This window comes from Plectropomus leopardus, chromosome 12, assembly GCF_008729295.1.
Source record: "Plectropomus leopardus isolate mb chromosome 12, YSFRI_Pleo_2.0, whole genome shotgun sequence".
NCBI classification, from domain to species: domain Eukaryota; kingdom Metazoa; phylum Chordata; class Actinopteri; order Perciformes; family Serranidae; genus Plectropomus; species Plectropomus leopardus.
Window position 1 is genome coordinate 1,782,202 of NC_056474.1, and position 6,000 is coordinate 1,788,201.

A 6,000-nucleotide genomic window follows, 5' to 3' on the forward strand; every position below is an offset into this window, starting at 1 on the left:
TAAACAATTAGATATGAAGTAAACATAAATTAATATTAGTATTAACTTTCATTTTTCAAGGCAATCAATTTCCAAGATTATTTTAGGCACAATTAACTTGTCAGATTTTACAGTGTGATATGGACCAAATATTACAAAAAAACAGGGCCTTGCTCACCACTCTACCTTCATCTAATCTTACGATGGGAGGGCTGCCAGTTTAAATCCCCGGACTGTGTGGATGAGTAATGATTTGCCCAACATAACAAACTCTCCTGAGGTGCCCTGAAAAGGACATTCAAGCCTCAAATCTGTGTCTGATGGCAGAGGAGTCTGACTGTACGAGTTTAAATCTCAGCTGGGAGTTAAAAAAGCACAGTGGTGCTGCAAGATCCACAACTCTTTCCTGAATGGAATAAAACTGTGGATTAAGCCACTGTCTGCTGTTAAAGGCTTTCAAAAAGGACAAAAAAAGTCTAAATTATTGCCTCAACCTATCTTATCCTCGACCTCCAAATGGAGCCGATAATAAAGTTGGAGGAGCCTCGGCCGGTGAATTATTTGTCGGAGGAGACTGCTTTTCCAAGAAGAATCTTCTGTCGTTTTTTTTTCTTTTGAGGATGTCTATCACTTTCCGGGGAGCGGGCCAGTAATGGACTCTAATGCAGCAAAGGAAATTATCCACTCATGTCCAATCACTACCTACGAGGCACGGATCAATACCAGGTCCCCAGGGCTCCGAGGGAGACCGGGATCGTGCTGAGAGCATGGAGGGCCGGGTGAACGGCTTTCGTTGTGTTTAGGAGCGGTGGCTGAGATGGACAGTCTCTGAATTTACTTTTGGGCTTTACCTTCTGTCTGATGCGGCGCCCATCCACCTAATGCATATTTTTAAGAGCTCTAATATAGAAATTCAGGTTTTACTCTTCTGATACAGGACATACAACATCAAAACATTTGAGACTTGTCTGAGAAAAAAACAATGTTGGCAAGTCATCCTTAATGAAGAGTTTATAACTGCTAACTACACACTTACTTAATGGTTAATAAAGTATTTACTAATGCTCGTTTTATGGCCACATTAAGGAAAAATTATCTTTTTTTTGAGACTTTGAGAATGAAGTCGGAAACTTATGAGAAATAGTCATACTTTTAAAAAAAAAAAAAACTTTTTTGAGAATCAAGTCGTAATATTACAAGAATAAAGTCGGAAACTTATTAGAAAACAAAGTCGGAATTTTACGAAAACAAACATATTGCCAGCAAACTATAAAACAGGTACAGGCAGCCACTGTCCCCGGTGTCGTCATTGATGTATTAAGAAAGTCTGGATACTGCCATGTGGGCGGGGCCCCGTCTATTGTTATGAGAGCTGCTCATTGGCACATCAAAACTGGCGATGACGCAAATTCAACAGAGTGGCAAAAAGTGGAATTACACCATCAGGATCAGTCACATCTGGCCCAGGAAGACTTTTCCCCACTGACTTACATCAGGAAAAAAAAAAATGTGGGCATCAAAATCCCCACGAAACGACTTCTATCACTATCTTGAGTTAAGCTTTCTCGTTTGAAAACATTTTGAAAGTCTTAAAGAGCAGCGAAATAAATTTCGCCATTAACGATAGCAAGGCGCTAATCTGGAGGTCTGTCGCTCTGCCGATGAAAGTTACCCGCTCGGACAAACTCAGGCACACTCAGCCGCCGTGAGTCACCAGTCTGCATGCTCTGTGGGCCAGTAGGTCCAACAAACCCCGGACTTTAACCCACAGCCTAGCGTCTGCTTCCAATATAACTTTAGAGTCAAACCATAATGTTTTTCTTTATCCTAAACTTCGCCACCCATTCCTTTGTAGCCAAATCCTAACAATGTGTTTTGCTGACATGACGGCGTTGCCATCCTACAACCGCAGCTCTACGCCAATCAGGAGTCCAGCAAGTATCTAAAAGTTACTAAAATCTGCCCAACAGCCCAGTTTCCACCAGCTCAGATTAAAAAAACTCTCCTCTGTTTTACTGAATTTTAATTCAAGCTGCTGCTGTCTGCCCATGAAGTATTGTGAGGATTAGCCTTGACTTTTATTCAATTTTTCTGATTCGCCCATGACTTTTATTTGCAAAATATCACAAAAACATGACCTGGACTAGATCTGAAGGCAATAACAACTGAAAGTGAGAAAACAAATTAACCCTTTGAAACCTGGAGCGACAACACTTTTCTTCTTTCAACGTCTTTTACACGTTGAAACCTTTGAACCATGAGAAAAAATTTTGGAAATTCTTTAAAAAACATGGGAAAAGGCAAGGAGATACTTGCTAACAAATGTTCCACAAATTCCAATAAGTAATTGGATTTAGAAAATTAGTTTTAAAAAAGCTGGAGAAAAAATACCTACAGAAATGTAAAAGCATAAATAACGAAATAATAGGTGCAAAAAGTTGTATTTATAATTATCACAATTGTATGTTTAAAATTGTTTTGTTTTTTAAAAGATGATTTCTTAAAGCACTTTTCCAAGTGTTGTTTGCCTTTTTGGGTTTTTTTTTTAATTTTCTTTGTTTTTTTAAAATTATTATTTTTACATAGTATTCTTTTACATTTACAGATTTCTTGGTCATTTTTGGGGTCATTTCTTCTTTAATTGCTCATCACCTTCTTCCCATGGTCTTGAAAGAATCGAGCCAATTTTCTCAGGTTTCAGAGGGTTAAATCCAAACTAAGCAGTATGGGTGCTCAGAAACTCGCATCGGTCAAACCTTCGCCCCAATCACCTCCTCTCACGACTTCCACAGTGCTAATGCCTCTCAGCCATCTGCCCTGTTTCTCTCCCCAAATCGTCCTGATCAATTAGTCTCCTTCTCGCCGTCGGCCTGTCTGCGAGGCCTCCTCCCTCCCCCCTCTCTGTTTTTCCTGTCGACTCTGTCAAACGGTGCGTGCTGTACGGGCAGAGTGCCATAAACCTCTGAAACCATCACGCCGCAAACACTCTCCCAGCCTGCAAAAGGAAGTGGGAGAGGCTGCCAAAGATAAAGTGGAGGACCACAAACAAATGGAGTAACTCAGCTCATTAAAGGGCGGTGTGGTGGCTCAGCATCCTGCTGCAGCCCGATCAGCTTTCGATGACATCATCTGCACCAGGATCAGAGTCACTGATGAATCTGACGTACCTGGAGAGAACCAGCAGCAGCAAAAAGAAGCAGCAAAACGCAGCCGAGCCGCCGGACAAGATGTTTGCATTGTACGTTTCTGCAAAACAGGGATATGTTACATTTGTACGTTTCGTAAAACATCGCATCAATGTTCCTGAAGTCACACAGTATATGACAGGGTAAAAAGAAAAGTTAAATTCACGTATGTTTTAATGCCACTTTATGACCAATTTTACAATAACTACAAGTGAAAAAAGAAAAACATGAAGTGAAATCAGTACAAGGTTAGGAATAGTTTTGTCCAAATGCTAACTGCTACTTAAAACATGACTTTTATAAAGTCTGATGATCTACTTCAAAAGCTGCAAATTTGTGTTGAACAAAATTGAACACATGAAAAACAATAAATATATTATTCTGTCAAAATTATATAAAAATCATAATCATTTCTATTTGATTGGATGTGGTAAATGTTCCTCTATCCTGAGCTGTGCAACATTAAAGTTGGTAAAAAAAAAAATTTAAATCAGTTAAATGAGTTTTTCTGCTATAACATCAGAAAAAGGTTTTCATAATATTTTAATGTCTTGGCAATTATAAGACTTTAAAAAGACTGACTTAAGACATTTTAACAGCAATAAAGGCCGATAAAGTAAATTTAAGTGCTTTTTGTCCCTGAGCATAGTCACAAGTTAACCAAAGCGTTGAAATGTAAAGAAACTATGATTTCATATAATACTGGTTATTTCTAATCAGTATCTGACCTGAAAAAACAATATTGGTCGAACCCTTAAAGCAAGATAAGGTTTAAATAAAGCTGTCAGCGCTGACTCATTATTCATGATGCCATTAAAGTTTGTGCCTCACGTGTTAATTGTTATTAATCACATTAACTGCAGGCCAACATTTCCTGTCCTTAAGAGGCCGGACCGGGCCGAGTTTTGCAGCTAAAGGGACGATATTTGAACCATATGAAACTAAAAGACCCGAGGAATCTGGTGCTAACAACCGAGTCATGCTAGCTTGTAAAAAAGTTGGGATAAATTCTGGCAAGTAAACAGCGAAACTGTTTTGAAATACAAAATAATGGACTTGTCACACGCAATTAAAAAAAAAATTAATTAATCACAAATAAATACAGCAATTAACTGCAACTAAAAAATAAACATCTTTAAATGCCCTAGTTTAATAACATAATCACTGTATAGTAACGCAGAAATGTAAATACATCTCTAGCTTGTGGAAATGTACAATACAGCATTTTTAAGTGACTGGGTTGCAGTATCACAGAGAAAAAATTGGATTTTAACGTTAATCTGGTAGAAGTGAGCAAAAATTGCCAAGAACAAGGAGAAACAACAACTCTACTAAATATTTTGAATGAGAGTTTGTATATAAAAAGTTAAAATATTTAAACGTATTAGCACCATGCACTTACAGTTTACATCCATGTCTGTGAAAACAGCTTCACACACTTAAAAGAATGAGACTAACTGTGACTTTGACCTTTGACCACCAAATTCGACGTAGTTAACCCTCGCCTCAAAGTGGACATCTGTGCCAAATTTTTAAAATCCCTCAAGGCCTTCTCGAGATGTTGCTTTAAAGAAAAAGGGGACTTACACCAAGTAAGCACTGCCACTGTGGGGACAAAAAAAGTTAAGGGACATGAATTTTAGCTGGAGAGTTTTAGCTCTGAATGAAAACAAATAAACAAAAAGTCAAAAATAGAAATTATTAAACAAGACTGCCAGGCGTTCAATAAATATGAAACATTTATTTTTTGGTTGGATGTTTTACAAGCACACTAAATCATATAGACGTAAACTTGTCGGTTAAAAAAGCGGGTTATGTAGCAGAATTGTGTCAAAAATAGTAAAACCACCTCATTACTACAGAACTCCAGTTTTTACACGATCCGTGATGTTTCAAACTAACTGGTGATCATGCCTTTACTCTCCACCTAGTTGTTATTTTTGCTGTGAATTTGAATATCGCAACTCGTTTTCAAGCAGAAAACGACCTTCAGTTTCCACACAGGGGAGACTGCAAGGAGGAAATTTGGAAAATGTAACTTTGCTGCTCATCACACGAGAATTTGAAGAAGTAAAGGTGGTAAAGATTTCTGTCCCTCAAGGTTTTGTGACTCCATTTCCTTCAAACAAAGGATCAAAATGTTTGATTTTTCGTCATGTCAGACAGCTTTCACGGCTGATTCTGAAAGTCTCGTTGGCTGAAAAATAGCAAAGATGTTAGATTTTTAAAATCCGCCAGTGCGCGTCACATTTCGCACCACGTTCAGTTTCCCCTCCAGTCCCAGTTTAGAACATGACCTGGGCTCTGAAGTGCTTCTGCTTGGTGGCGTTGTGGCTCATGCCCGTCTTCAGCATCCATTTTGACTTCATCATCTGAACGTACTTCATGTCCTTCTGTTTCTGACAGAAGGAGCCGATGCCTGAGAGACAGAGGGGGGTGGGGACAACATGCATGCACACACAGTGTGTCATAATGAGTTTAAGAGCAGTCTTCATGCAGTTATTTTGGGAGTAATGAAAAGCAAACACAAGGGGGAGCTCTTTCTGCACCTCTCACTGTGGACTGCACACAACAGCAGGGAGGGAAGCACATTTATATAAAAGCGAAGGAGGAAAAACTAACTTTATTCATCATCTGAGAAAAAGAAAAGAGCACAAACGGACGATGGCTCACCATTTCACATATTTTCACCAGGAATGGCACTGTTTTAAAAATGATCGTCCTTTGGCATTTTTTCTTGATGCCAGGAGTTGAAAAAAGGTAAACTTTTGGGTAAGAAGCTGCATGCGTCACTGTCATTTGAAACCGTCCAATCACAATGGAGGAGGGTGGGACA